General features: G+C 38.8%; 1 long non-coding RNA gene across 1 annotated transcript; it reads right to left on the bottom strand.

Annotated features, from left to right (window-relative positions):
- Positions 1 to 1678: 1678 nt before the first annotated feature.
- Positions 1679 to 3100, bottom strand: LOC308323985. The gene is made up of 3 exons (XR_013964860.1): positions 2968 to 3100; positions 2170 to 2288; positions 1679 to 1763 (listed from the first exon to the last, which is right to left on the bottom strand). It is a non-coding gene; the product is annotated as an uncharacterized lncRNA (long non-coding RNA).
- Between the last annotated feature and the right edge of the window lie 5917 nt (positions 3101 to 9017).

Consider the following 9017-nt stretch of genomic DNA (forward strand, 5'->3'; position numbering starts at 1 on the left):
TGTACTATTACAGTAAATTACTGGCAGCACTGACGCCCGCAATTTACTGTTATTTTACAGTACATCTACTGTAATTCATTTTACAGTAGATATACAGTTTTTTCAATTACAGTATATAACTGTAAATTAAATGTGGGCCTATGGTAATTTAACAGCATACCGTTTTTCAATTACAGTACATAACTGTAAATTAAATGTGGGTTCATGGTAATTAAACAGCATACTTTTTTTTCCATTACAGTATATAACTGTAAATTAAATGTGGGCCTATGGTAATTTAACAGCATACCGTTTTTCAATTACAGTACATAACTGTAAATTAAATGTGGGTTCATGGTAATTAAACAGCATACTTTTTTTTCAATTACAGTATATAACTGTAAATTAAATGTCTGTTCATGGTAATTTAACAGCATATCATCTGTTCAATTACAGTATATAACTTTAAATTAAATGTGGGTTCATGGTAATTTAACAGCATACAGTATTTTGAAATGCAGTAAAAATACAGTATAACTATGGGTTTTACTGTAATTTTACAGTATGTTCCAGTATGCATGTTTTCAATAAAATGTAATAAAAATTAAATTATTGATATACAACTAATACAAAACACACAGGTATAGATATTCAACACAGTTGGTTTATTATTAAAGCTGCTATTCAACAATAGTCTCCATTAAAACTTTTTTCTATTATTTTAAATGCAATCAATAATAAATGACAGACTGACTGACAGACTCATGCATGGGTAGACAATGAGCAAACAGTCTCAATTAACCCCCCAAAAAAACAATAAATAAAAGATAAACAGTTTAAATTAACAAACTGTCATTTAAAATCCTGAATGACAGGACATGGCAAAAACGGCATCTGCATTATAATGCAATATTAATACAGCAGCATCAAGAACAATCTTTTAACAGCATTGTATCAGTCTAGCCAACATGCAAAATACTTAACATGAGAGGTAACAGCATCATCTGCGTCATACGCAATATTAATATGCAGCATCAATACAATCATTTTAACAGCAGTGCATCACAGTTGAAGTGCAAATACTTAACATGAAAGGGAGACATTGGGAAGCGATGGAGAAAGGAAGAGGCCTTGGCTTGGTTTGCATCGCGTGGCTCAATCAGGAGTGCCTGTAAAATAAAATCAAAAAATATTGAGCAAAACAATGTAGCTGCTAAATACATTTAAAAAGGTTCAAAATGAAAAACTTTGAAAGGAGGTATATAATAGAGGTTGCACACCAGTAGTGTAGAGTTACAGACAATGTTGCAGTCAGGTAACAAGTGCCAACCTATAGATCTAAAAGGGCCATTCATCTGGTTTTAAAAAGGCTATTGTGTATTCTGGTATACTTGTATATTCTAGAATGTCAAATTCCCAGCTCCTCAAGAGTGATGAGACTCACCTGCTGTTTGTGTGGGTGGTACACAGTAGGGGAGGTACACAATTTGGGTGTATATTGATAAATAATATTTTAAATATTTATAAAATGGATATTTTTCATTTAGAAGTTATGTGGTTTCCTCCCGGCAGCAGATATATATATAATATATCTGAGCTTGGATTACCTATGATGTTTACACCAGCAATACATACCTTTGAATGAATTCCAGGGTTCTGAAGGCCTCGTCTTGGTACTTGAAGTTGAAAACACCAAAAACAGCAACTCCTGACCCGAATGCCCTCATAGATCACGTGTCCCTCAACACTGATCATCCACTGGCTGTTTGTCATGGACTCATTCCCTGTTAAATAGTAAATACAAAGTTTGAAATTAGATTGAGACTACAGAAGTATTTACTATCATACACATACATTTGACTCCATTTTAATAGATGAACAAAATATTTCTCAAAAACATAAAACATTTGGGGGACAAGGGTTAAAAATAATGGAACAGGTGTGCATATTTTAGAATGAATGACCTGATGAAGATCCTGGGAGATTGAAATGTTGTTGCAATAATAAGGTAAATCCTTTGCCTGAAACCTGTGTGAAAGCTCTACTAGACTAGACTATTGGCCCAGCACCCACCATCGATGTGCGTGTAAATAAGTATGCTTTGAAAATGGTACATTTACATTAACATTAACATACATCAGTAGACTGGTAATGTGCTACAGTGCTGCTACAGTAGTAGCTGTGACCTACCAATGAATTCCAACTCAAAATCAACCAGTTTTTTCAGCAGTGTGGCTACCATCTTCTTGGAGACAACCGTTCCAGTGGTGGCCTTGGTACCTCTTTCAGGGTGAATACGGATGAACCATCTATGGGAAAGGAATAAGGAAAATGATTTGTCCAAAATACTATAGGTGTACTACAGAAAATAGCAGATCTACAAGCTTACAATGCATCACACTGTGGCGTTTTGTACTGTCAGTGTGTAGATTGGATATATGCATTAGAGGTTTGGTATAAAAAAAAGACAAACAAACAACATTTTACACAACACTGATGATACTGCTGTGAAACAAGTCTATGAATCTACCTATAAAGGTTTAATCTGAAACACAATATTATTCAATGAAGTTTATGTAGTGTGCGTGGGTACCTGCATCTCTCTCAGCTACGGGTCCTTTGTTAGCCTGAAAATCATTGAAGAGCCCTAATCTTTACCATTACCACTGCTGTTGGGAGGAAACCTCATAACTCCATTTTTGAGGTTTAGTAGTAAAAAGTGCTTTGGACAACTTCTTTGGACCCTCAAAATGTCTGCTAAAGCAACTAACTCCACCACCTCTCCCCCTCTCATGGAAGTAATTGACATACAGTTACAACACCAACTTTGATGAGGCTGTATTGCTTAGTTTAAAAAATATAAGGTTTTCTTAATTTCCATTTCCTGAAAAATGAACATTTTATTATGAGGTTTCCTCCCGGCAGCAGAGATATATACAATATATCTGAGCTTGGATTACCTATGATGTTTACACCAGCAATAGATACCTTTGAATGAATTCCAGGGTTCTGGAGGCCTCGTCTTGGTACTTGAGGTTGAAAATGTAGAACACCGCAAACAGTGCAGCAACTCCTGACCCGAATGCCCTCACAGATCACGTGCCCCTCAACGCTGATCATCCACTGGCTGTATTTACTATTTACAGGGAATGAGTCCATGACAAACAGAGTTTGAAATTAGATTGAGACTACAGAAGTAGTTACTATCATGAACATTCATTTGATTCCATTTTAATATTTCTCAAAAACATGAGAAATGGCAGTTGCTTGGATTGCAAGGTGGATCTGTAGAAGGGCAGGAAATACATATGGAACAGAAGACTCTCCCTACTTTTCATTTCAGTTTCAGTTTTCATGTATATATATAATATAATACAATATAATATATAATATAATATAATATATATATAATAATGTTGTAGCATGTGTACAATCACAATATTGAACAATAATTGATCAATACTCACATTAGCCAAAATCAGCAGTCCATCTTGGCTTTCTCCTAAATGGGTTGTAAGAAGCTGAATTACAAGAGTCAAATCCCCATCCAAGCCCTGGGAAAAATTATACACTTTAAATGTTCTGTATGTTTGGAAATCTTTGACATCTGCAGGATGAACACACTTAAAAGAAGCATTGGGTGTGCAACTGTGGGTCCTCATGTGCCTCACGTTAACATATCAAAGCAAGAATATGTACACATATCACATGATATCATCTTGCTCATGTATTGATGTTTCAGAAATTGTTAAAGTTGGTTAGATTTGCCAAAGTGGGCAAAGTAAGTTGTGTAGCTTGAGCAATGTTGCTAGCAGCTAGCAGATGTTGTTTAAAAATATAGACTGTAGGAAACGTTCTTACCTTAGTCTCCTTTTCTTCTCAGTCTTCTTTATGCTTCTTCTTTTGTTCTTTTGTGTTGTTTTGTTAGTTTGCTTGGCAAAAAACTGTTGGCTAAAAAGATTATACAAGGCTCCTTCACTGCATGGCCAACAACAATCAACTGACGAACTTTGAAGGGAAAACCTGGGTGTGGCCTATATTTCCATGTGGCTTTGCATAAAATACTGCATTCTACTGTTAAATTACAGTCTCTAGTAAAATAACGGCATAAGCTGTGAACTGAATGGTCCCTCGGCTATAGACCCTTGTACTGGAGAAGTATATAGTACTCTGACATGCAACAGCAGAGAGAGAGGGGGGGGGACATGCGTCACCATTCAATCCATTGAATTGAGCACAGCTGACAGCAATCAGACTAGCTCAGAACTGGGAATGAGTATTTTGGTTTATATTTCTTTAAAAAATCATAACTTTTGACAGGAATGTGCTAGAGACTTACTTTCTTTTTTGACAGACTCATAAATTATGAGGGTAGACTGACATATGTCAGAATTGTAAAGTTTTGTCAAATCGTCTTAGAGATAATCATAAATATGTATCTACAGGGAAAAGTAATGGTCGAAAACTAAATCAAACACCAGATTATTGATCAGCGTGTCGCCCTGAACGCATCAATATAAATCTCCTCACACACAGACTTACTGTTCTCTAACCCTAACCCAGCCACCAAAACGTGCTAGGGTTAGGGTTAGGGTTGCCGAGGTCGTAGAGCAAAACCGAGACCAGATTCTTGATCAGCTCGTTGCTCTGAAAACACCAATATAAGTTTCCTACCACACGGACATACGGTTCTCTTAATTGATTAGGGTTACAGGTTCGCTATCTCGCTTAATAACTCGAAAACGATAAGAAGTTGGATTCCGATTTCGAGATATGTTGTTCAGTTTTTTGAGACGAACAAGGGGATATCTTGTTTGTCCCGGTACGCCACTCCTAAGTTGGCTTCCTCCACTTTCGGAAGGTACATATAGGTGTACAACCTAACACCATACTGAAGGAAGATCTGAAATTTTGAAAAGTGTCGTACCAGGACAAACAAGATATCCACTTGATCGTCTCGAAAAACTGAACAACATATATAAAAATTAGACCCCAAGTCCTTATCGTTGTGGAGTTATTGAGAGGGAAAGATTGCCCGCTTTTGCAGTCTTTTTGCTGATCTTTGACCTTTATCAGTGGCCTAAAAAATCAGGCCCGGTGCCATTACATCCGGCTTACTCTCAATATGGATTGAGTGAAGTTTCAGATTTTAAAAAAATATCTTGAGCGATTAATTCCAGAAAATGGTCAGATTTTGCAGTCTTTTGGCTGACCTTTGACCTTTGCAAACGTCGTGGAAATTTGAGACCGCCGCCATTGAATTCGGCATGCTCCAAATATGAAGAATACGTCTAGTGTACGTAGAAAAACATTAAAAAACATGTTTTAAAGGTCTGTTTGTGGAGAGGAGAGGAGAGGAGAGGAGAGGAGAGGAGAGGAGAGGAGCTCACAGTGACACCTTGCAACAGGTGTGTGTAGTTGCTAATCAAATGTCTTGACACACACACACACACACACAGGTGGACCCTCTTGTAAACAAGTGTAATGCTTAATTGCTTAAAGTCTTTGTATTGAGTTTGTGTTTGAAATGTACTGTAATTCTGCAAACTGTTAAAGTGTTAATACATATTTCAATCAATCAATCAAGGCTTTGATGTTCTATGACAAAGTTTAAAATCCATCTCCTTCCAACCTATATGAGTCTAACAGTCAGTCAGCCAGCCAGCAAGCCAGCCAGCCAGCCAGCCAGTCAGTCAGTCAGTCAGTCAGTCAGTCAGTCAGTCAGTCAGCCAGCAAGCCAGTCAGTCTCCTCTTCTATACCATTGTAGGCTGTTGATTTAACAGTATTGTACTGCTACATAACAGGTTCTACTCATATTAGTTAAATAACAGCATACAATGCTAATTTACAGGAAAGGGATGACTATTTAACAGTATTGTACTACTACATAACAGGTTCTACTCATATTAGTTAAATAACAGCATACAATGCTAATTTACAGGAAAGGGATGACTATTTAACAGTATTGTACTGCTACATAACAGGTTCTACTGTTATTAGTTCAATTACAGCATAGAATGTTAATTTACAGAATATAATGTTAATTTACAGGAAAGAGATGACAATTTAACAGTATTTTACAATTTGGTGAAAAACAGTAAGATACTGTTGCAAATCCACCCTAATTTTACAGTTATAGGTTACAGTGTAGGCTCTAGCCTGACAACGTGTGCGTGTTCGAGTCCTGTTCGTGACGACATTTGCTGCATGTCTCTCTCCCTCTTTCCTCTCCGTCTTCACTTGAAACTATATCAGAGAAAAGCCAAAACTCAAATTTAAAAATAAATAAAAGAGGAGTATGTTGGTGATGGACAGCTGGAGAAGATGTGTGTGTGTGTGTGTGTGTGTGTGTGTGTGTGTGTGTGTGTGTGTGTGTGTGTGTGTGTGTGTGTGCACGTGCACGTGTGTGTTGCATGCATGGCTTCAGCACCAAGGACAGAGACAGGTCAGCTCCAAGGACAGAGACACCATTACCTCACTGTGGACCTGGAGCATGGATCAGACACACCTGGCCTAGCCTCGGGACCGCAGGCATTTTGTTTTCAAAATAAAAAAGCCTGGGCGAACGCATCAGGAAATGTGGCATAGGAGCGCTAACCAATAAGTGCAGAGGGTGTCGCTTCAAGGGGGGGGGGGGGGGGGGGGGTAGGGGAGGCGGGCACTTGGGTTCATGAACAGATAGGGAGGCTAGGAGCCGACATTTGTTTCCAGTGCTAGTTTGATACGCCCCTCTATATGCCAGGAAACACCTGGCCTGGAGTTAAATCTACTTCCCAGTATATGAGAGTTATCTCAGTCTGCAGTGCAGTCATTTCCATATATATATACAAGGACTCAGACCAGAGTGGGCTCAGTGGGGACGAAAGTGGCTGTAAAGGGTGTCAATAATTGTTCAGAGTGTGTACCAAGAATACAAAAGGAATGTGTGCACACAAACATAACAAAGGGAATGTCCACAGAGGTTTGGCAGAAGCTTGTTTTGAATGACAATGCACATAGTGAAACAAATGCCACACAAAGAATGAAATAAAAAGTAAATGCATGTTTCGTTTAAAAAGTCTGCCATCAAATATAATAGTGTGTTTTAAGATAAAGGGTTTAAGGACCACTTCATCACTTTTCAACCTGTCTTCATATAATTGGTCCTCACTTTTCAAAAAAAAATAAAATAAAAATCTACTCAGTCTGTATCTCATATAGGGCGAATGTGGGCAGTTCAGAAACCCATCCACCAGTGACATCATCGTTAGGCAGATTTATTTTATTTCTTTTATTTTTTCCCTCAATTTTTATTATCATAAGAACGGTGGCTTCCATTATCTCATTGCAACCTTTCAGGAATAGAAAGCCTGCAGTTTCTATGAGCTTGGATACCCCATCGATGACGCCACTGGTGGGCCGGTGGGACTTAAAGGGCCGTGAAACACTATAGGTCAGCAGTTCCCAACCTTTTTTGGACCAAGACATGAGGGCCCATTTGACACGACCCATCTGACCACTTAACACGGCTGTCGTGTTAAGCATGTTTATTTTAATGATTGAGTTCCGGCTTGGATGAATGGAACTATATATACAGTACAATGTAAACACATTTTGTTATATTATCAATCAAAATGTAGTGCTTTGCCAGTTATTTGGCATGCACATATACAGTATACACGGGGTGAAAAATGGGTTACAAAATCGTGGGATAAAAATTATATTTATATATATTTTTTTTTAAGAGTGTAGGTTGACAAATTAACACAAAGTTAAACTAAGATACATTTCACTGTGTTGCTGGATGTGAAGAAGATGTTTGTAAATCTCAGCATCAAATTGACAGTATAGGCATATGGCCTGTGGTGAAGGTCTACTGTAACGTAGGACATGTCATGAGACAAACGTCCTCTTCTGACAGGAAGTCCGTCAGGTCACGCCATGGGGGCTGCAGGGGTTTACTACGCCATGATGTCATCACTCCTCGCCACAGCATTGAAGGAACAAGGAACTCGCGTCAGGAAGTGGTGAGGTCAAACTCTGTGACAGTGTTGGACTTGCGAGTAGTAACAATTGAACAGTATTTTCTGTGTGTGTGTGTGTGTGTGTGTGTGTGTGTGTGTGTGTGTGTGTGTGTGTGTGTGTGTGTGGGTGTGTGTGTGTGTGTGTGTGTGTGTGTGTGTGTGTGTGTGTGTGTGTGTGTGTGTGTGTGTGTGCGTGGGTGTGTGCGTGTAAAACAGTATGACTCTAGCCCTGTTTATCTCTCTCCCGCCAGGTGTGTGTGCGGGTCCATGTGGATGGTGTTTTGGTGTGTTCAGGTGTGTGTGTGTGTGTGTGTGTGTGTGTGTGTGTGTGTGTGTGTGTGTGTGTGTGTGTGTGCGTGTGTGTGTGTGTGTGTGTGTGTGTGTGTGTGTGTGTGTGTGTGTGTGTGCGTGCGTGCGTGTAAAACAGTATGACTCTATCCATGTGGATGGTGTTTTTGTGCGTTCAGGTGTGTGTGGGCCTCTCCAGGGTATTCCTGGCTGCTCACTTCCCTCACCAGGTCATCGCTGGGGTCATAGGTCAGTGCAACACTGACCTATGTCCTCTCCCTCTGTATCTCCTTCCCTCAAGCTCTTCTGTCTGTCTGTCTGTCTGTCTGTCTATCTGTCTGCAACTACAACATTGAAGATGACATTTAATAGTCTGATGATTTTAATATACCGGTAGCTCAATTTATATTTGTACATTTTAATGTACATTTTTGACTGGAGTGAGACCTGGTCTTGTCTGTGGCAAATTTTACACACCATTATAATGTTCTTATTTTGATCATAAGACCCAATTACTGAATGATTTTCTGAAGAATGACACTTATTTAGTATAACACTATATGGCATATGAGGAGTCCAGACGGTTCTCAAATGATTTACTTGCAAGGACCACCCCATAATATTGTGATTGTCTGCTTATGTCCGTGGCAAAAATTTAATTTTGACAAAAACGTCCACCACAAGCCAGCATGGCGATGACCAAAAGTTCAGTGAGGTATAACAATACAATGATTGTGCAATATCGC

The sequence above is a fragment of the Protomyctophum bolini genome (genome assembly GCF_963924005.1).
Source record: "Protomyctophum bolini genome assembly, chromosome: 11".
Classification (NCBI taxonomy): domain Eukaryota; kingdom Metazoa; phylum Chordata; class Actinopteri; order Myctophiformes; family Myctophidae; genus Protomyctophum; species Protomyctophum bolini.